The 24371-nt window shown below is 36.3% G+C and overlaps 1 long non-coding RNA gene across 1 annotated transcript in view; it reads right to left on the reverse strand.

The window, feature by feature from the left end:
- LOC105521818 overlaps window positions 1-24371 on the reverse strand; it is a 401150-nt gene that overhangs the window by 121796 nt on the left and 254983 nt on the right. Inside the window, exon 3 of the long non-coding RNA XR_001003335.1 lies at window positions 908-1012. This is a non-coding gene — a long non-coding RNA (uncharacterized LOC105521818). The remainder of the gene's footprint in view (window positions 1-907; window positions 1013-24371) is intronic.

A 24371-nucleotide genomic window follows, 5' to 3' on the forward strand; every position in this document is an offset into this window, starting at 1 on the left:
TGTGGGTGTGTGTGTGGTGGTGGGGGGTTAAATACTGTATTTGATTGGAAAAGCTTTGTCTTGAAAGTTCAGGCATTTATGCAATATTTGTAGGCAATTTGATTTAAACCTACATGCAGCTATAGCACAGTACCCCTTTCCACTAACTAGAAAGAAACGCTTTGAAACTCCAGAAGTATTCATGAAATATATATCATGTAATGTTAGAGATTTTAAGATTGTGCTTTCCTTAGAAACACACACATTTGTAAAGATGAAATGAGTATAATCAAATCGTGGTTGTCCTTAATTAAGTGGAGATGGTAATTATAAACTGTATTCTTTAGGAATCAAGTCAAATCTAACACATATTTAGAAAAGCTAATGCTTTCTGGGATCTTTTAACATTGGTAAAGATATCCACACTACTTTAAGTCCCAATGGCCGTTTCTTGAGTAGATAGCACTAAAGTTTACACTTTAGTGGAGCTGCTGAATCTGATAAAGATTTCATTAGCTTAAATATTTTCCCGCTTAAAGAAACTGATATTCCAATCTTGAAAAATTCCAAGGAAAAGTTTTTGATTTGAAGGATTAAAACACTATAACAAGCTAGCAGTTTTTACTTTACATACATTTTACTGTAACATTAATCTACAAATACCTGCTTATGTTCAAGAATAAACTTTTTTTCTTGCAAAGCTGACCTTATTTGTAAAATGCTGTTTTAGAAAGGTGTTGGAGTGACTCATAGAATATTTAAATATCAACCCTCTACTATTAGAATAAAAAGACATTTTTCACTTGTGTGTTCTCTCTTTTTCCCACATCTTTTACAAAAGGAGCATACTGGAATGAATTACAGAGAAATCTGAGAAAATTTTTCTTAAATGATGAAAAATAATTGTTTGGAAGGAATGTTCACTCACAGTTTTCTTTTCGGCTCTGATTTGGTAATGTTTTGTAAAGCATAAGAACAGCCACAAGCCTTCATCAGAGAAATCAAAATTAATATCCTTTGGAAACATTGGGCTCTGAAAGAAAAGGAAAATAATAACAGAGATATGACATACTTGGCTCCCTTAGTTTAATTTCGAAAAAGGCAAATCAATTATTATATTGGCATGTAATCACAAAGAAAAATGCACAGACTTAAGAGCAGAACGACTCATTGTCGAGACTTCCAGGGTCTTATTCATTCATTGTGGTGGCTGCTGACAAACAACAGAGGGAAATCAACAATGCTGGATAACATAATCATCAAGGGCTTCTATGTCTGTAAGCCATTTAAATTCCTGACATTGAATATTTATAGTGAGTGATACTCCTTTAACATAGACCATTATTTCAGTCAGCTCTCAGCACTTCTGACCTTCTTTCATACCCACATTCTCCTTGGCTTCATCAAGGCCCCCTCTAGCCTCATGCCTGTTCAAAAGCTGGGCACCCAGTGTCACTGGCAGTTTCTCAACTGCCCACCCATTTTTCAATATCCCTGTTTTCTCTTCACACCAGTTCATCGTTAGCATACTATCTGCCCTTTCACAGGCAGCCCCCAAGACACAGTTGTATTCATTTTGTACTTATCAATACAATGTAAATCAGCATGGGCTTACCTCCTTGGGGTTAGTGAACCTACCTTGTCTGTGAGCACAGACAGCACTTTGGTCACAGATGTGACTGGTTAACTGTACAAGCAAGGAGGATAAATCCACATCACAATACTTCATTCACCAAGGAAATCTGCAGTGGATTACGGCTTCTCTATGGTTAAGTCTGGTCTTAATTTACTGCTTTTATTCAGTTTTCAACCACAAACGAGCCCCTTATGAGGCATTCACTATGTAGAATTGACAACTCTTTTTATCTACTTGAAAAATATTTTTGGATAATAATTTATGGTTACAAAATATTTTAAGCAGTTTGAATAGTTATATTATATTCTTTCTGTGCTTAACGATGCAGTATCCCCTGTAAAAATGGAATGCCAGGCAATCTGGTAATTTTACATGCAGTATTTATAACAACAGAGCAATTTGGCCATCTAGAAACACAAATTAAAAAAAAAAAAAAGCTGTGCATATTTCACAGGAAGTCTTTTAAAGACTTTTTTTAAAGCTCTTAAATTGCATCTCAGGAGAAAATCAGAGTTCAGAACAGTATCTAAAGGCCCTATATATGGGAAAAAATAATTTTGGCAAGCACTGTATTTTATTTATGGGTTATTATGCTTAAAATACCATATTTTGAACACGCTTCAGAAGGAAAAAAAGCTGCAGATCTCTCTGAAGACACAAGGGAGAATTCATATGCTGTTTATATTTTATACATGAAACCAAAATGTGTGGGTAGGTTTACACTTTTTCACCATCAAATATATTCTCTTAATTTATATTCTGGATTAATGCTGTCTTTAAAAAATCCATTTTAAGATGCTCATTATTATTGGGCATAGAGTAGTTTTCAAGGTCTGATTGCCAGTAACTGGAACTACTCTAGAAATCCGTGATAGGCTGAAAACACATAATAAACCTGTAATAAGTAGCAAGTGCCAGGATCAGTTTGTCATTTTAGATGCACGTCGCCTAGTATTGCCAAGCAGTGATCTTGTAACTGGAAATGGAACCCATGTAAATAAGATGGAATGTATTATAGAAATGGAGACAATGTAAGCAGCGTGGTTGATGTTCTTTGAGATGACAGAGTTCCTTTTGCATTGCTTTAGATTGAACCATGGGTACACAAAACTTTAGAACTTTCCCCTTAGCAGAATTTGAGCACTTTCAGACTCATTGATAGTAAGAGATTCTTCCCATTGCAGAATGAACTCCCCATAGGTAAACAAAGGAAACATTCAACTGAGGTACTAGCTGTGTTTTCCTCATTAGCGGCTACACTGTTCTGGGCAGGGAATGAGTGTTTGGGGAAAGCATCCTTGGCATTAACAAGAAGGAAAGGACATTGCTTTTTACAAGGAGGAACACTTTATATGATTTTCTAAAACATCTCTCTTCAAGTGCCATATGTAAATCATATATTTTTTTAAAAAACACAAATTATGCTTGTGCTTCAGGGGGGAACTACATAAACGTGCAATAGAAAAATAATGAACTGTGTCACTTTGGTTAGTTAACCAATTATTGCCTCTTGATAGACTCAGATGCTGTTTGAGTTGCATCATAAAAACAGGTGGGGTTTGTTGTTTGTTGTTTTCACCGGTTTGAAATTTTGCTCAAAAACATTTTTTAAAATGCTGTCATTCTTATTGTTTTAGAACTTGGAGCAGTCTGCTTTTTAATCTGGTAGCTAGGTTTCATTACCTTAATAGATGTTCTAATGAAGGTGTAAAAGAAAAGGTTAGAAAGGAGGCAGATTAGGCAGTGGAAGCATCAGATTCAAATGCCACTTAATATAATTCCTAAATCATTTATATTAAAATTGTTTCATTAACAATATTACAACCACCCTCTGTTCAAACACATTAAAATATAGATAAGAACAACTTTACTAGTGGATTATAGAAGCTAGGAATTAGGACAACAGTGATGAGCTAGACTTCTCCGTCCCGGCAAAAATAGTTTCCAATTACTAGCCATGGATCAGTGAACAACAGATTCCCTAGTAATATTTGGTACATTCTCTCTGATCTTCCTATACCTGTGTACCTGGATACCAGTCTCATTTTTCCTTCCTCTTCCTAACAAGTATTACATGTGAGGTAAGAGTGGGAGGGTCATTTAACAATGAATTTCCCCATTGTATAACCATTACAAAGCTATCAGAGCTAACTAACTTATTGTTTTCTAAGTCACTGTGCAATTTCAAGGTTTTAATGGTGCTTAAAATCTAATACCCTGTGTCATTTATTTCTTGAAGTGAAAGCTAGTGCCAGCCTTTGGAATTCATGTAAAACAAGTGGTTCAATATGGTTTGTAGAGAGAATGAAAACTTGATAAGCAACTAATCTACTTTAAATGTTTTCCTAATGGTTTGCACCTTTTCTTATTGATTTTTTAAAAATTCAGATTTATTCAGAAGAAAATCAAATTAAACATACATCCAAATTTTTGTATAGCACATTTGTTAGAGTGAAACCCACATACACAGTGAGGCAGGGAAGATTGAATAATTAAATAATTTGAAAATAAAGGTGTGCCTGGTTAAACAGTATCAACTTGAATTTTTTGCCTAGTGCTCTGAAACTATGGGAAATATTTGAAATGGGAAACTGGGTACATGAGCATAGAGAAGGGGCTAATTTCCCAACAATAATCCTGTGAGTGACACTTGGTTTGGGAAAGGAAATTGTCCTGTCCGACTGCTGATTTGCAGAGGCGGAGGTTTAAGAGTTAGGACAAGCCAGAGGCATCACTGTGACTCCAAGGCACAGCTATAAAACAGAGCTGAGTCTGGTTGGTATGTCTGCCTGTCAGTGTATCACCAAGGAGCCTAGTGAGACATTAGAGGAAACTCACCAGCAATGTCATATTGTCTGAGAGACAATGCACACACAGAGAAGACTTTTGTGGGGAAACCATGTGAAACATACAGAATTAAGATGTAAGGTAGAAGGACTCAAGGAGTCCAAGAAAAGAGAGGGCAGGGACTGCATCTCAATGGTGAGTGCGGCCAAGAGAACTAGAGCCCAGCCCAAATTCATGCAGGGTATCAAGAGTCAAGTGCTACCAATGAAAAGATCATGACTTTTCCAACTCAGCAGAGATAGTGCCTCTCCCCCAGTCTGCAGTGTGGTACAGGGCACAAATGACAAGTCCAAAGAGAGGAGAATCAATGAAAGGTTGAAGAGTTACCAGAGTAGAATTAACAGGGACAGTAATAGAGTCAGAAAGCTTGCTCTTGAGTAAACGTGGAAGGATTCTCAGGAGCATCTGCAAGCAAGGCTACTTCAAGAGATATTGCTTGTAGAAAAATGATAACCATGCCTGAAAGGACAAACATGGGATCCAACAACATGATGTCTACATCCAAGACTACGACTGAGACTGAGATCATGTCTTTCTATTTCTTAGTGAGAAAGTACTGGAAGTTAAAGAAAACCTTATAAACTTTATTTTAAAAAAGCATAAAACGTATTCAATAAGTATGATAATTGCATATATACATACATATATATGCGCAAATGCCTAAATTAATTGCTTGGTAAGCATATTGCTTTACCGACATTTTTTAGTTAAGAACACTGGTTGCCAGTGTTGCAAGCTGCAGAACACTTACTCTGCTGCCATGCAGAGACACCTGAAATGTGGGTGCGCCGAACTAAACATTCCACCACATTTTTGGCACCTAGCAAAGACTGGCCTTGACTGAATCTGCTGCACACCCGGTAACCCAGATAAATACTACATGCCTGTCTTCTGAATGGGGGTAGCCTCTGATTTGAGGATTGCCAAGTAACCCAATTTTAGAATAGCACAAGTTTTAATTATATGTTTCATTTAACTGGCACCTGTCCTTGGAGGCTGTCATTAAAATCTAAAAAGCTATGATGTGGGAACTATTATTATTTATGATTTAGAGGGAAGCAAAAATAAATAAAGAGAGAAAGAAAAAAGAAAGCAGAAAAGCTGAGAGGTTTAGAGGAGTGGTAGAAGTGGAAGACTAAAAACTCCACTGGTGAAAAAGAGCAACATTTTAATTACCTACAAAAGCAATAGAAAACAAAAATCCAGATCATTGAATTTTTGGTGTTTGAGGTATAAGTTTACTAAATACCTACCTCATCCACCACTTCATGTTGTGGGTAGGGTACACCCGTCTTTTCCTGGATAAAATGAAAGCAAAAACCTCTTAAATAAAATGCTTAATCCTGAGAAAGAGATTTTATAAAATAAGTTCCATCAGTTTTTAAATCCCATACTATTTCATCTGTTGAAGAAGAAAATTCTGAAGAGGGAAGAGGTTGAGATATAGATGAAACAAAATGGATAATGTGTTGTTAATCAATGATATTAAGTAGTGGGTACATGGGGTTTCGTTTTACTATTCTGTTTACTTTAGTATAAATTTGGAATTTTCCATACTAAAAAGTTAAAAGAAATTCAATTTAGAGAAGCATTCAGATACTAGTGCATATTTATTTGGGTTAATTAATTCATTTTATACTGCCAAATTTGGCCATAAACACAAGAACAGAACATCTTGTATTAATTATATTATATTACTATATTTACGTTAATGATCTCACTGTAACTATACCAACTTCTCCCCAAACCGGGAAACAAAAAAATCTGTATGTATTTTTCTAGTCTCTGAATTTACAAGCAGGCGTTTTATAATAGTCCTGGGTTTCCAGACTAAATGCCAAAATATGCTTCCCATTTAGATCAAGTTCAACTTTAACTAAAAATAATTAGCCCTTGCTCCTAATTCTAATGGAAATGTAAGACTCTTAACTATTCAGTGATAGTAGCACTATTAGATACTGCTGCTAACAGTGATTTATATGAAATGATTAGCAGACTGTTTCTCTTGTGGGTATGTGCAAAATTTGTGCTAAACCAAAAGCAAAACAATAATAAAAACTACTGCTTTTTAACCTTTCCATGAATTTAAATTAAAAAAAAGTGTACTGGAACTACTCATTAATAAGACCTATTACGCTTAGAAGAATATTTTACATTCATCTGTACTTCATCAGGCAAGTTCATGACCTCAGTAGAATTACTATAGCTCCTGCAGTTTTTAAACCTGCATGGGGGAAGACACGAAATATTATTTTATAACCAGAAAATTTTACTAGAATTGACAGAAACAAGAAAACACACTTCGCCATTGAGTATGTGTTTTGAAATTAGTCCGTATAAAACTAAAGGTATTGTACGGATTGACTTTTAATCCTCTAGCTACTTTAAACAGAAGCAACTAAAGAGAAGTAAGTATAATGCCATAGTTTTATGTTTAATGTAGGAAATTTTGGTGCTAACCTCTACTTTGCAGCTAGAAGTACACACGGAGGGGAGCTACGAGCTTTATTTCACAGTATTCTAAATTATCTGCTAATGACAAAAGTATAAAATATTTCTCATTAAGATTTTTGTTTTCCTCGCTAAATGGCGTTTATTTTGGAAGTTTCCTAATGTTCAATTTTGTCCTGCTTTCCCTCAGATTTCCTGTTGAATGGCATTGTGTGAAAGCTGTTACTATTCAGGCTACTGCGGCTAGTGAAGGTCCCCCTAAAGCAGTGAAATGAGTCCAGTTGCATCTCCTCCACGCAGCCTGAGAAAATTTTATCCACAGAGCTGATTCATGCTACTTCTTTGGATCGGCTACTGGCAGCACAATAAGGGATGAATGAAATAAGCACTCAGCAGCTGAATGCCCTTAAAGACCACTTGGGAACTTTATTTGGTGCCAAATAAAGTGACCTGCCAGTGTCAGCTGCGGGAAGCATATTGTACTGGGCTCTGCAGTCTGTCCCAGTTGTCCATTCATTTCTGAGGAAATTTTCAGGTATTGAATTTTAATCCATGATGCCCAATTATAATTTGGGACCCTTTACACTAGAGTCTGGGCTTCACCCCATTTGGCAATTAAGTCAGAGCTGCCTAATACATGATTTTAATTTCCGGAAAGCAGGTGCTTCCTTTGGTCAGTCACCAATCTCTGATTTTTCCTCCTTCTGCAGCTTAAACTATTTTCATTTTCATCCTGCCCCTCCCCCACCACCCACTTCTATAAGTATTCACTGCATGTTAGATAGTTTTGCTGCTTAAGCCTATAGGAATTCCCTTAGGCTTCTTTTGAAGTACTTATAACTTAAATTCATTTTGTAGGTGTCTGTTTGATATCCACTTTGTAATAACTTACTGTAATGCTTTTCCAAGTAATCTGAATAAAGGCATGTTTACAACATATTCTAACACTTGCAATTATGAAGCAGACGCCCCAGGAATAGCTACTGTCTGTATGAGCTTTCTTTGTCTCCTATTTTTACCAGTTCAATTAGAGACTTCTCTAACAATTGAAAAACTATTGTTGTCTGAGTCTTTGAGACTATGTGTCTTCTCCAACCAGTATTTAATCATATAAAATAAGACTTGATAGGTCACTTTATAATAAGAGAAAGTCAAATGTAAGGATTCAAATATGAGGTGCCTGATTTGGAGGCAAATATTGCACAATTCAATCCTATCTCAAAAGTTCTCCTCCACACACACGCACTAATATGGTGTGTTCTTATCTTTCAAAACTACTTTGTACAGGATGGAGCCAGTACCAGTAGAGCCAGTAGAGAGGAAACTGGGAAACCAGATGTCAGTTTGTGCCAACAGGGGATAACTTCTTTATCCCTTCCATTGCTATGAATGAAAATAGTGAAGCTGCCTACTTCACTATTTTCATCCCCACACATGAATTATAAAACACTACTGCAATATTATTGCTGGGATGGCCATTAGTAAGGTTAAATTTAAATCTTTGGTGATCATAGACAGACCTATGTCATTGAGACGGAGGTGAGTAAAAGGGAGAGGAAGCCAAGAAACAGAGTGGGAAAGGGAAAAATAAGTTATAAAGAAACAAGGAGAGGAAAAAAGTTAGAGGAAGGGGGGAAAAAAGACGGTGCCTAAATTGGGGACATCAGTTTGCTTCATCTACTCATCTTTTGGCTGTCCTCTGCAGGCTGAGATCACAGATTCCTCTGCTTCCTATCTGGACTCTCCTGAACACTGTCACATAATTAGCCAAGGATTAGCAAAACCTGATAGCCTTTAATGGTATCCCAGGGAAATGCTTCTTTTAAAAAGAACAAATCAACTAAATTCTGAATGTGAAAGATATGAAATTAGAGAGCTCTGCAAAAATACTCTGTTGCATCACAAAAGGATTTATTTAATATTTCACTTAAAGAGTTAGCCCTCCTAGATTATAATGAATATGATTTGATTAAAACGTGTGAAATTGTTGTTGGTAATATTTCTCAAACTATATTTGGTAGTATTTGTCAAACTATGTTCCAATAAACATTCATGCCCTACTAGATATTAAGTGACAGTTTCTTTAAAAAGCATGCCCTTATCAAATACATTTCAAAACACTGCAAATCATATTTGCCCTCTGAGTGAGTCACAATGCTTATTACCATATTATAAGTGCTGAAAATTTCTACAGTGAAAAAAGAAATCTGTTTAATTTTGTTGAACCCAGCATTTTGCAAAATAATTTGGCCAGGAAACTTTTTTCTCCTTAAACCACTTTAGCAATTTGCATTTTCTGTAATACAGTTATAAAGCAGTATATTCCGGTAATGGTGTTTATAATTTTGTTGTTTTTACTCTTGTTTTGAAAAGTAGAAATAGCTGAAATGCACAGTAGGTGTTTCTTTGGGACCTGTAATATTAAAATTTAATACGTCTGTTTAATGTGAAGTTAATAAACTTGGATATGAGCTTTGTACCTTATGACACTGCATTTTTACCATACCTGTTTACTTTTCTGTATCCCCCATCAGCCTCCAAGCACCTTAAGGGCAGGATCCATGTTTTGTTTTCCATTGTATCTTTGAGAACTTACCTAGTGCTTGGCACATTGTAGGTGCTCAAGAAATAAATGAATAAATATTTGTTGGGATGAGTGAATGAACACTGTAGTAGATATAATAAGTTTTAAGTTATAGATATAACCACATTAAAATGTGGGTTTAAAAAAAATAATGCGTGGCCTCAAAGTAAAAATAACTGCAGTAAAAGTGAGAATGACTAAATGGAACTTATCTTTAATAGCTTTATCAGAGGCCAATAAAGTCCTCACCAATTTCTCTATTGTCTGATGCTTCATTGCTCCTGTTAGCCAGTCTATTTGAAGTCAATGTTCATTCTATTCTATAATTTTTCAATATGTTTTTAAGTCTTTATATCTTCAATTATCTTCCAATAACTACTTCTTACCTGCTATTTACTTTTTGTTGGATGACTTCATAAAAGCAAAACTGACAGTGAACTTCAAGATGCCCTGCAAAGCTTATTGATGGGACAAGAAAAGGCAGCAAAGGCTGGGGGGTGTGGAGCATGTGGAAATTCATTCAACAGATATTTATTGAGTGTCTATTCTGTGTTGGACACAATATATAAAGTCTAGAGAATTCAAGGTCAGCTGAAAATATGAAGTGTTCGTAATATAGACAGAATTAAGAATTATCAAAATTTTATCCACCCTTAATTCTGTTTATTTTCTAGAATGACTTAATACTTTTAGAGTGATGATTTGATGTGTAAAATTTTTGTCTTATCTATTATGCTCTGTTTTCACAGAGGCTCATCTTTTCTATCTTGATGGTGCTGTCAGCTTTCCTAAAATTGTACAATATTTTATGGGCCAGGACAAACAACTTAACATCATTCTGTCACATAAAATGTAAAGTCATTTTAGTTACCTGAAATCAAGATAGTTGTTGAAAAGTCCACCCAACTACTGAATCTGGCTATCTATCTATCTATCTATACACTTTTTTTTGCCTGAGTCTTGCTCTGTCACCCAGGCTACATGCAGTGGCATGATCTTGGCTCACTGCAACCTCTGCCCATCGGATTCAAGCAATTCTCGTGCCTCAGCCTCCTGATTAGCTGGGATTACAGGTGCCTGCCATCATGCCCAGCTAATTTTTGTATTTTTAGTAGAGACAGGATTTCACCATGTTGGCCAGGCTGGTCTCCAACTCCTGACCTCAGGTGATCTGCCCGCCTCGGCCTCCCAAAGTGCTGGGATTATAGGCGTGGGCCACCGCACCCAGCCTGGCCTACCATATATTTTTTTAAATAAAGTTTTATTTGAATACAGCCATGCCTATTCACTTAATATTGTTTATGACTACTTTGATGCTCCAACAGCAGAGTTACGCAGTTGCAACATGGATTGTCTGGTGTGCAGCTGAAATATTTACTATCTGGACCTTTACAGAAGTAATGTGTGAATGTCTTGCCTAGACAGTGCTTGGTAATTTGCACTAGAGCTAAATTGTAATTTGAGTGAGAGAAAAATGATTGATAACTGAAAATAATTAAAGATCTCTCTTTGGATATGATTTTGTTTCTATATTTGAATATGAGGTAAATATTATTCTAGGAATTATTATCCAATAAAAGTAATATCCAGGCTGGGCACAGTGGCTCACATCTGTAATCTCAGTACTTTGGAAGCTGAAGTGGGAAGATCATCTGTGGTCAGGAGTTCGAGATCTGCCTGGTTAACATGGTGAAACCCCGTCTCTACAAACAATACAAAAATTAGCCTGGTGTGGTGGCACCCGCCTGTAGCCCCAGCTACTTGGTAGACTGAGGCATGAGAATTGCTTGAACCTGGGAGGCAGAGGTTGCAGTGAGCCGAGATCATGCCACTGCACCACTCCAGCCTGGGCGACAGAGTGAGACTCCATGTCAAAAAACAAACAGACAAACAAACATAATATCCTCCATGGTAAAGATATGAATAAGTAGCAATTACAGTTGGATATAGCTTTTCAGTGCTGTTTCTTCATTCAGTAAGCACAGACAAAGAAACCAGGGCTGTCTAACTTTTGTAATAATATATTTTGTGCTGGGAACATAGCCAGGTTCCAAGATGGTCCAAGCGATCCCTGTTCCTTGATACTCACTTCCTTGTATAGTGTCACCCTACAGAGAATAGGGCTGATTCGTGTAACCAACAGGACATTATAGAAATTTTGGAGTGACTTCGGAGGGAGTATGATACTGTGCCTTCTGTTTTGCTTTGAAAGAATCAGTTATGATGTGTTGAGAGGACACTCAAGCAGCTCTTTGGAAGGGTCCATGGAGCAAGGGACAGAGCTTTCTGTCAACAGCCAGGGAGAAACTTAGGCACCCTGCCAATACCCACATGAGTGAGGCATCTTAGAAGCATACCTTCGAGCCCCAGTCAAACCTTCAGATGGCTGATGTTTCTACTGACATCTTTTTTTGGTTTAATTTTTAATTTTAAATTAAATTTGTTTTTAGAGACGAGGTCTGGCTCTGTCATCTAGGCTGGAGTGCAGTGGCACAATCGTAGCTCACTGCAGCCTTGAACTCACAGACTTAAGCAATCCTCTCACCTCTGCCTCCCCAGTAGTTGGGTCTACAGATGTGCACCACCATGCCTGGCTACGTTTTTTTTTCTTTTTTGTAGAGACTGAGTCTCATTAGGTTGGCTAGGCTGGTCTCGAACTCCTGGCCTCAAGAGGTCCTTTTGCCTCAGCCTCCCAAAGTGCTAGGATTATTAGAGTAAGCCACTGCACCTGGCCTACCTGCAGACATCTTGATGACAATCTCCTAAGAGACTTGGGCCAGAACCATCCAACTAAGCCACTCCTTAATTCCTGACTCAGAATCTATGGTAACAAAAGTTTACTGTTTTAAGCTATTACTTTTTAGAATAATTTGTTATGCAGTAATAGATAACTAGTATGGGTGTGGGTATGTTTGAACCCTGGATCTACCACTTGCTAGATGTGTGACCTTGGGTATATTAATTTATCATATAACTTAATTGTCTCATGCGCAAAAATGGGGAAAAATTGTCTCTATCTCACAGTGTTTTTGTGAGGAATTCAATGAGATCAATGGATGAAGAGACTTTCTAGCATCTAGTAATTGCTAAATAAACAATTAATCACTTTTAATTATTATTAGAACTGAATCCCAGTACCCACCTAATAATTCTTTCAAACCTTTTATTTGAATGTGGGCAGAGAGTGAGGTAGGGAACTAAGTGGCTATATAGAGGAAATTTAAAACATTTTTATCCTACATTTTAAAGCTTGTAAAATTTGGAAGACCTAAAGTAAATGTGATAGATCAGCAAAGCAAGTAGTTAAGAAGCTATTGTCAGTCTACCTACAAATAAGATCTATATTATTACTACATACTACTATGTATTAACAGTAGAGGATGGAGAACAGGCTGCTATCCAAGAACAGGTAAAAATGTTCTTGGGTAATCCTAGCCACAAATTTTAAAAAATGAATCGAATAATTCAGTTTTTGGTCCAATTTTCTCAAGCCTAAACCATACATATCATTTTTTGGTAAAAATAAAAGATAAATAGCAAAATAATATGATTCTTTTCAGATTGTTTGAGTTATCTAACCCTTCTTTAATCCAGGGGATTATTGAACAAAACCAACGTTCATTCAAAAACACTTACAAAATCTGTTGTGGATTACTAATATCGTCAGTTAAACCTGTTTCAAATTTATTGCTTTCATTCAGGTTAAATAATAAAAGGGTTCATTTGTCCTGCCACATGTCTATACACGAATTTAGCTTTCATCATTCTCTACAAGTTTAATCCAGTGATTTATGTTTTTTTAATGCATATTCAGAGAATCTGTTGAAGAAGAAACTTATCCAGGCAGACTGAAGAGCTAGATGGGATTAATAGGATGTGTGCAGGATTTAAACCTGGTTGATTCAGCTCGGAGTAAGTTAAAAAGAGAAAAAGAATATAACACTGCAACCCTCCTTGAGGTTCTAATCATTTTAATGACTTTAGCAAAAGAGAACAGGCTAAGGTCAAGAAAGTTCAGAGACAATGATTCCTCTTTCTAGAACTACATTGTGTGGAAGAAAAGCCATTCCTTCAGTTTTCTTTTCTTAATAGTGGAAAACACCACTATATAATTTTTTAAAGAGAAAGTCTACCTTCTATTTTAGCCATCATATTAATGGTTAATTTTGAGGTTTCAGAGTTCTAGATTTTTTTTTCAAAGCCATTGTATTTCAACATACAACCAACAGAAAAAAATTAGAAAAAACTGGGCAAGCCATCTTAAAAAAAAAAAAAATGTATTACAGGAAGGGGAACATCACACACCAGGTCCTATTGTGGGGAGAGGGTAGCAGGGAGGGATACCATTAGGAGTTATACCTAATGTAAATGAGGAGTTAATAGGTGCAGTACACCAACATGCACATGTATACATATGTAACAAACCTGCACGTTCATGTACCCTAGAACATGAAGTATAATAATAAAAAAAAGTATTACAGTAATGCAATACATGTAAGTTCTTAGATACAAAGAAATACTATGACTTACCTTGTTATTTATGACCTTGAACATTTAAACACATTCAGTTTAAGTCTTGCAGGAACAAACTATTGGAATCATAGAGAGAAAAATATCTTTTTCTCAATAGAGTGAAACCCATTCTACTCCATCAGCTAGTTTGTTTCAACAATATTTTAATCTTTACACACATTAAGAACTTCCTTTCATAATATTGTTTGTTTTGTGTAAAAAGCTTTTTAACAAAAATGCTCTTTTCCACTTACTTCATTCCAAACACAGAGGACAAATGGGGACTTGATAAGTATATTTTAGTGCTTCATTGAACGTAATATGTAATTCTCAGTATTTCCACCCCAAATTTTACTGTAACTTTCATGGCTTAATAGAACATCTTGGGCCATGAAGTGTTTTGTGTTCATTAACTTTTGAAGAGGAAGATAAGTTCTATGTTATTTTCAGCATTTGGGATAGAGTATCGAATGCCCTACATATTTTCCTTATTCTATCCATGATATAGATCAGACACAGGGGCACATAAATGGGAGGTAGAATTCAGTGCTGTACTGTGGAACTTTCTGTGATGATGGAAATGTTTTATACCTGTGTTTTTTAATGCTGTAGCCACCAGCTGTATATGGCTATTGAACACTTGAAATGCGGCTAGTGTGACTGAAGTACTACATTTTAAATTTTGCTTATTTTAATTCATTTAAATAGGCATATGCTGATAGTGACTACTATGTTGAACAGTACAGGACTAGATAATTTATGACTAGATCTTCAAAAAGAAGAGCTGATTCCACAGCAATTATCTCAGCTGTTAGCTCATGCCACTCTGATCCCAACATTGTTAATAATGTCTAAAAAGATCAATCTCTAAGTTGTTTTTAAATGCTGTACGTTAAGTATACTAGAGAATTTCTGCCCCTTGAAGTAATTTGCATATATAGATGCTACACAATTTATTTATTTAGCTAGTTAGTGATAAGTTGAACTGCTCAGATGAAATTTAATTTAAATTTACTTGTTTCAAATTTATGATTTATTAATATAATTGAATGTCTTTATTGCCTTAACACCATGATTAATTATAAAATTTCTTCAAACTGAAGTATCAAGAATTATTTTCAGAATAAATAAAATGCTATCAGATCATAATTTCCTATTTATATTAAATAAGTAAAATATTTTAAGGATAACATTTAGCTTAATAGCATCACCTGCTAGGCTCAGAGAAGTCACTCTTTTCCTGTTCTTTTTTTCTTAGGCTTTCCTGTAAGGCATATTCATATTTGCCTGGAGCAGAGGGAAGCTTTGTCCCAAGCAAATGTACCTGGAAGATACCTAATATCATTTTATCTTAAATATTGCCTACATGTTGATTTCAGTTCCAAGTTAATTTGTGGAATAGAGTTCCATGTAAAGTATAGAGGAAGTCAGAATATAATGAATGCAAAATTTTCAATAGACTCCTGCATTTTCAGAGTTGGCTAGAGTTTGACTTATTATGTTAATTTACATTTTAACCATATTACTCAAGTATAAATCATCACTTTATTATTTTCCAGTCTCAACTACGAAGTACTACTATAAGATTGTGAACACGCCATTTGGATTCAGGTTTTGTTTATTTGTTTGATTCTAGTTAGGGGGTAATACCATTATTATCTGCTGTTAAGTTATTTTAAAACTATGTGGTTGACAAAAACTAATCAGGAAAAACCTAATGGCAACCAATACATGTTTGCAGGAATAGGAATATTTTCAACATTTATAGAACACCCTGAAATTTCCTTCTTCTTATAACTGGGTATGAAAACTCCTTGTTTTGTTTGTTTGAATTTATAGATATATTACTAAAAATAGAATATGAGCTTTCCGTAGTCTTAATTCTGTATTTTCTTTCTCCATTTATAGCTCTCCACAAATTACTCCTCTGCTTCTGTACCTCTCTGCAAAGCTGCAATATCTTAACTATTCCAGTCCCAAATCTATTCCACACAGTCTGTCAATCACATCACCTTCCAAGGTACTTCACTGCACACAAATCAAGTTTGAGTCATCTACTTCTAATCAATAGATCCTTATAGATTGTTTTAGTGTACCTAAATCACTTCCCAGAAAATATCTCACCATCTCATTTCTAATGGGAAAACATCAGATGAGATTTCAATCTGGGCCACTAAAGAAGAAAGGCTAATGTGCTTTTCTGGTCCATCAGGGGCCTACACTCCATGTAGTTCTTACATGATATGAGAAAATGTTTTCTCTCAAGTCAAAGACACACACACAACAGGAACATTTTAACTAGGGGCAACATGAAATGAAGGAAAATGGCTGAGGGAAGCACACGCTGCCAGAAGTTTTCAAAGTGGCAGAAAGCTTGTGCATTGCCTCAAAACCTCTGCAGTGTGGTCAAGGCAAGCAGTTCAAAAACACAAGTGCCTCTTTGAAACAAAACTTCCTGGAAATCTTTTTTTTTTTCTCTTTAGTAAATCAACAGCAAATGTGGCTACTAATGATGCTTTGAATACTGTTAACAACACAGTTCATTCATCATCCATATTCCAAAGATATTTATTGCTCTAATAAGATAGTGAAATAGCATGCTACGTGCTGTTCTTAACATTCTATCCTGTTCTGTACCTAAGGAGAGTACAGACAAAGTTTGCATTTATGTGTTGCACTTTCTAGCTAACAAAATCCTGTCATATACATCATCTTATTTAAACTTCATAGTAGCACTGTGTCCCTCAATCACAGTCAGGAAACTGAGGCTCTGATAGGTTAAGAGCCTCAGTTGCCTGTGTTCAAACAGCTGTTGTCTTTGAGATGTATCTGTAAACGTGGTCAGAAGATTTCAGAACCCATCTTCTTGCCACTATATTATATAAAAATAGTTATTTATATCCACTGACTTTTTTGGTATTTGAAATGAAAATTTAATTCTGAAATAAATTGATTTTGTGCTAGATGACTTCTTATAAGAATTACGGCTTCTCTCAGGCAGTACTGGAGGTTGGCATGCTCATTCTGGCTAATGTTAGGCTCTGCCTGAATTAGGATGGAGGCTACCAAAAGGCATTCATTCAGGAAATTTTCTGGAGCCAGACATATAGACTAGAGTCAACTGAACATAGTCCTCAATATCCTCTGAGAACACTTTCTCAACTGTGGTGGGCAGCTTCTCAGGTGGCCGGCTCCCAGTGATCCCCTCCTCTTGGTAGGCATGTATAATTCCCTCCCCTTGAGCATGGGCTGGACCTCGTAACTTTCATTTTTCTATGAACAGAATATGGGAAGAGATGAGATGTCACGTCTGAGATCGGACTATAAAAAGACTCTGGCTTCTGTCTTGTCCACCCTCACTTGCTCTCTTCCTTGCTCATCCTGATGGAATCTAATGTCATTCTCTGGGTTGCCCTAAGGAGAGGCCCATGTGGCAAGGCACTGAGGGAGGCTCTGGCCAATGGGTAATGAGGAAATGAGACATTTAGTCCAACAACCCTCGTGGAACTGAATCTTGTCAACATCGATGTGAAAAAGTGTGGGAATGGATCCTCCTCCAGTCTAACTTTGAGATAACTATAACCCTGGTGGTCACCTGGATAGCAGCCTCATGAGAGGCCTGACTTAGAGAACCCAGTTCAGCTGTGCCCAATCCTAACCCCACAGATAATATGTCTGTTGCCTTAAGCTATTAAGTTCTGGGGGTAATTTGTTACACAGCTATGTGTCACTAATACATTGACTTTAACAGAATTCCTTTCATCTACCCTTTATGTACACAGTGCCCTTCCCACCATTCACACTTAATTTTGAAAAAGGATTTGACATCAGTGACTATGAATATGTGCATAGTGGCTGGGATCATTGTTTTGACATTAGAAACATCTGGGCTGTGTCTGGATTTGCCATTTACTACCTCTAAGATAAGGAGGAAACTATTTAATCTCTTCAGTTCTCCATTTCCTCATCTGTAAAAGAGTCTACCTACACTAAACTACCTTATAGGGTTGTGTGTGTGTTTTATTAATGAGTTGATGAAGACAAAACAAAGCATTTAGTACCTAGTAGTCACTTAGAAAGTGTTAGCTATTACAACTATGTGTATTGGGTGTAATTGAAATTTTTGCTTATGCACATACATGTTTGTACAGGGAGAGGAAATACAAATATGAGGAAGTACTTATATTTATATGTGATGTTCCTGTTTTGAGATGTTATGCTTCTTATAGGCAGGATGGAGATTTAACAGGCGAAATAGAGGAAATGTTTGCATGAGAGTTAGGAGATTTCAATTTTATTTTCCTTTTAGATCTTTCTTTCCTCACTGAAAAACAAAAAGAGTGAGTTTTTAGATATAAAAATCTGTTATATGTCTGTCTACCTTGTAAATCACCAAAGTACATATAAAATAATGCCATCTACATCATACAGGCCATATGAATAAGACAAATAAAGCAAGTCAATTGTCTATTCCCCATTCCTTGAACTTCTGTTTTCTTTATCTCCTCTCTTTCTTCCTCTTTTAGTTAATGCTTTCTAACAAAGAAGGTTGGTAATTAACCCCAAATGTTGGCCTATCCCTTAAGTAATCAAAGAACTCCATTAAAAATGGAAATAATAGTGACAACAAACACCAGAAATGTCAAAGAACAACAATAAAAACCATCCTAAAATATTTTGCAAGACACAAAAATAATCTAAGTGCATGGTAATAACTGATGTGTGATGTCTTACAAACTGAAGCCAAGTTACAATGATTTTCACTAGATGTTTCTCAAATCCTGTGGGTGACACGAGCCCATTTCCTCTGTCACATTTCTGAAGAGATAATTGCAGGAAATACCGTAAACAGTCTAACATTCACAGGTCATATTGAGAAATGTTTATAGATATTGACAGTTAAATACAATGTATCACAGCACCAGGCACAATATGGCATCCACCTAGCAATAAGCTTTCACAAATCAAAGTCAAAAAAGTCAGTTTTGGTAATAAAGAAATAGAGACATATTGTTGAATGAGCGCATGAATAAATGAATGAAATGCTTGTCAAGATTACAGGTTTGTATGAAATATTATAGAAATCATAATGAAAATAATTAATTTTTCTTTAATATTTAAGGTTTTATATATGAATCCCTTGGATTTAGGAATTAAGCAATGATTAAACTAAAATAGAGAAAGCAATTCTCTAAATACTAGACAGGTAGTAAATAGAAAAATTATTTCCTAATAGTTACTGAATGTTGGTATCAATTTAAAAAAGAAAAAACCTGCAAGAATCTTACAGTTTATAAAAAATAAAAATTAAATTTGCTGAAATTTTAAATAATAGAAAAATCCACTCAGAAGTAGTTGCAAAGAAACAAAGACTACATAATTGATATTTTCCAGCTGAGACCAGGCAATTTATTATTTTAGGCTAAGTGGAAACAAAATTTACTTACATTTTATACGAACATTTTAAATTTACATATAAAAAAAGTTGGCATTAGAAAAAAGGTTAATGTCTCAATCTTTATTTGATAGTAATTTAGTCCATTAAACATACACAATCTAGGTGCAACGTTTCCTAGTTTTCCTTTAAATGAAAATATGGGTGGGTGGTGTGGATTTATAGACATACTTGTCACTTTACATATGGAACAAAATTACTGGTGTTTTTAATCAAATCATCTTTCACAGCTACCAAAGAGTCTCAAACAATTTTAACAAACCTATATTTTAACTATCTGCTTTCTTCCTTGAGGGCCTCTTTTTGCACAATTTGGTTTCCCCTCCCTACTCATATAATCCCTATCTTCTATTTTTTATTTAAAAAATTGTCCTTTTCCTTGCAACCAGAACTATGTATTTTGATGATTGTGAATGTTGATTGGGTTACTTGAGAAGCCATTTATGCCCTTGTCTTTTACCTTAAAAATTATAATTTTAAAGTATTTTAACTTTTTAAAGAAAGATTTGAGTCAGGAGTATTTTTATATAAATGATACTAACTTTTTGAGCATAACAACGAAACAAAGCAGAATCTTGCTCTTCTAAGCTCTGTATGTTTGTTCTTTGCTCATATTAGATCTGGGCCAGGACATAGAACATTAATTGTTTTATGAAAATCCTATAATCAAAGTGGTATCAGTGCAAAATGATTAAAACTGAAAGAAAAGGCCGGGCACGGTGGCTCACACCTGTAATCCTAGCACTTTGTGGGAGAATTCAACACATCTAGCACTTTGGGAGACCAAGGCGGGTGGATCACCTGAGGTCAGGAGTTCAAGACCAGCCTGGCCAACATGGTGAAACTCCATCTCTACTAAAATACAAAAATTAGCCGGGCATGAAGGAGGTTGTCTGTAATCCCAGCTACTCGGGAGGCTAAGATGGGAGAATAGCTTGAACCCAGGAGACTGTGGTTGCAGTGAGCCAAGATCGCACCACTGCACTCCAGCCTGGGCAGCTGAGCAAAACTCCGTCTAAAAAAATCAGAACAAAACAAAACAAAGCAAGAAACTGAAAGAAAAAAAAAATTACAGCAAGAGAGAAAATCATATATAAAAAAAGAGAAATCTTGCAGTAATATGTATTTAGCACCAATGATAGGGCATGCACTGTTCCAGGTCTGGGAGTTATTAATATCAGTGAACAAAATTACTAAAAATCCCACTGTCTTGAGCTTCAATTCTAGTTGGGTTGGGGAGGGCCGCTCAGATAAAGGGAGAGAGACAATAAATAATAAACATAATGAATATATGTGTTAGAAGGTGAAATGAGCCAAGTAGAAAAGAAAGAGGAGAGCAGCGTAAGGATGTTGAGAGTGTGCGCTGTGGAGGAAGGGTGAGGGGAAGGGAGAGGGGAACGGTGTTAGAGAGGAGGTAAGGGTAGGTCTTAAGCGGAGAACGTGACATACGAGCAAAAACTCGAAGGAGGTGAGGAAATCATCCCAACAAACGTCTGGAGGAAAAGCATTTGAGGCAGAGGGAATAGCTTCACTGAAATCTCTAAGGCAGGATTGTGTCTGGTGCATTCAAGGAACAGCAAGAAGGCAAAAATGGCTGGAACGGAGGCAGCAAACGGGGAGTGAAGGGGGACAGGTCAGAGAAGAATGTGTCTGGAGGACTGGGCGGGCGGTGGTGCAGATAGACCATTTAGGGACTTGCAGACCATCGTGAGGATTAACTTTTACTGATTCCCGAATGACCAGCGTTTTGTCTTTGCCTCTTCTGCTGCCCGCTCCCACCCCTCCTCCACTTCCTCCTCTTCCTTCTTCACCATGATCATCTTCACTGATGAGGCATTTATCTAACACATCTTGATTTAAACAATAAGAAGATTCCAAAGTTTTAAGAGTGTATTTCCACAATTTTCTTATTCTCATCAGTTCTATTCAACCAAAAAAGATGTGTTGAATTCCCAACACATATGTGCAAAATTGTGTGTTTAGTCTCTATTTTAAAAATAGAGGCTGTTGCCTATTGGACGCTGACTATGGAATACGATGCTCTAGGCTGCTGTTGAACAGGATACAGCACTAAGTGTTCGATGTATATTAACTCACTTAGTCCTCACAGCCACCCTGTGAAATGGATGCTATAATTTTCCCATTTTGCAAATGAGGAGAATGAAGCAGAGAAGGGATAAGTAACTCATTCAGGACACACTGACAGTGAGCCACAGAACCAAAACTTGAACTCAGGTATTTTGGACTCCAGTGTCTGTGTTCTTGGCTCTTTGTAATACTGTCTTTTATTGTCATAATCCTTCACAGTACCCATACTCTTTGAAATGTTTTGTTTATTCACTGTTAACTCATCAAGCATTTATTAACATCCTACTGTCTGTCATCACTGTTAGGCATTGTGAAGACAGGACGGCTGCAAGCCTCTATGGTATCTTTGTCTGGTTTAAAAAAGTTATTTCTTCTTTGAGGCCTTTTACTTTGTTCTGTCAGTAAATTATCATAATATTTTGATCTTTTAAAAGAAGCTGAAAAACTGTCATAATAAACACACAATTTTTTAAGTCCAAAAGTAGAGTAAATATGAAAGCCAAACTATGAAAGATGTCTATCATGTACATAATGCCCATTAGATGTGGTGGCCGTGTGAGATACTACATGACCTGAAGATGCTCCTGGCATAATGCCCCTGGATGAACCAAATAAAAGATAATCAAACATTACTGCCTAGAGATGAGAAACATTAACACCTGCATTGGGTGAGAAAATTACTTTTCCATAATACTTTTTTGAGTTTTATTGATAGACTCTTCCAAAACCTTTCCACATAAACCTAGATAACTCAGCAATGTTGAAAATTATTATTTGAATAATAATAAGACACTAAAGTTATAGGAGAATATTCGTGCCATTATTTAGGGATTACCTTTTATTCTTATCAATTCTACTTAGTTCAAAAATATATATTGAATTCCAAACAACTGCAAAACTGTGTGGTAGGAACATTTTAAAAAAACATGGAGCACAGCCTATTGGGCACAGAATATGTACTGTGATGTGTTCGAGCCCTATTGAACTGTACATGATACCAATTCTTCATCGTATTTATAGCCATCGCAACTGACACTAATCAGTTACCTACTTAGAGGAGCTTGTTTCTCTCACAAAGATTAGAGTATACCTATACCATTAATTTTATATTAATTAGTATTTATCCTTAAGAGATTTTAAAGCAGGACTGGTTATTAATTCCACCTTTACAAATAAAGAAAAGGAAGTTCAGAGAGGCTAATGGTGAGGTCAGGTCCAAACTCAGGAATTTCTGACTCCAAAGCCCACCATGCTAGGTTAGCATATGGTGGGAAGATGACCAAATCTAAGTCTCCTTACAGAATGACAAAAATTGGAGGTGAAGATTATAAGAATAAGAGAAAGCACACAACCAGAGCACCAAACTAATAAACATCCTACCTATGCCAGATTCCAGCTTGTTTATACCTGACCCAGACCAGGCACAATTCCTTATTGTTTGTGAGCCAATTCAAATGCCTGAACTCTGAACTGTAGTTTTAAATGCATGACACAGTCCAAGAATATGGTGCAAGGTTCATTACATTGCTTTTCTTTTCCATCTGTACTTGCTTTCAGGCTTAGATTCAGTGCCTTAGAAAGGGTAATGTAAAGATATCAAGGGGTATGAAATGAGAATAACAAACATGTATTGAAAGTTAACCAGGTACCAGGTACTATTATAAACACTATATTGTATAAACATTCTTTTAAAAAGTGGGAATCGGATTTTCTTTTTTCTCATTGTTATTTCCATAACAAATTTCAATAGCTGAGGAAAAATTTGGAAATATCTGGAGCTGAAAAGTTGTGTGAAGAATGAATACAGAGTCTCTGCACTCAACTTCTCCCATGTAGCAATACGGCCTTGAAGGCATTGTCAACAAACCAGCGGGTGAGACATTTCAGCCACAGATATAAGGGAGAACATACTATGAAAGGTGTTATAATTTGATATGATTCCGACATTCAAATGACTGTTTATTTCTTACTGATTCATGTGAGAAATAATTTTTTTAGTATTATCACAAACTATCACTTTCTTGCAGCTAATGAAAATAATTTTTGTTATTAGTCTTTTCTTCTTCTTTATTAAAAAAAAAACCTATGTTCATGCTGTTTTTCCTACCTTGTTGTAAACTCTTCCGGAATAGGGGCTAAATTTTATGCCTCTTTGAGATTTCTACTATTTACCTTCTACTTTGCACATGGAAGACATTGTTCATTTATTCATTGATAATTTTTTTAAGCACCTACTATGTGCCAGGCACAGAATTGTGTGATGGGGTACAATGGGAAATAGATGCAGTCCCCGCTGAAACTCTCACTGTTATAGAGAAGTCAGACAATCAACAGGCGATTTCATTACCGTATAAATATAATGTAGGGCAAAACAGGGTGCTCTCCAGAACAGAGGTGCACCATCCTCAATGTAAGGTAATCAGGGAGGACTTCTCAGGGAAGGTGACAAATATTCAGAGATTATAAAGAAAGTAACAGCTTAGAGTGGGTTCCCTCCACGCCATTCCAGACACAGTGGCTCCGCTAGGGGGTATGTTCTCTGGGCAGCCACCGGGGCCCCCACTGCCTCTCCCAGGCCAGACTTGGCTTCTTCAGACAGCTCCACATGCTCTGAGACCCTTCTAACAGTATTTCGGTGGAGTAATTGGAGTTACCCTGCGAGACATGCTTAACTTCTCCGGTGAGTCAGGACTGTGTCAACGGCACTGATCAGGAAGACTTTCAGACTGGTATTGCTCAGTGTATCCAGATGTTTCTGGATATTGCAAGAAAGACAGAATGTCCTTCCTTCCTTCCTTCCTTCCTTCCTTCCTTCCTTC

The sequence above is a fragment of the Colobus angolensis genome, unplaced genomic scaffold (genome assembly GCF_000951035.1).
Source record: "Colobus angolensis palliatus isolate OR3802 unplaced genomic scaffold, Cang.pa_1.0 Scaffold41, whole genome shotgun sequence".
In the NCBI taxonomy this organism is placed as follows: Eukaryota; Metazoa; Chordata; class Mammalia; order Primates; family Cercopithecidae; genus Colobus; species Colobus angolensis.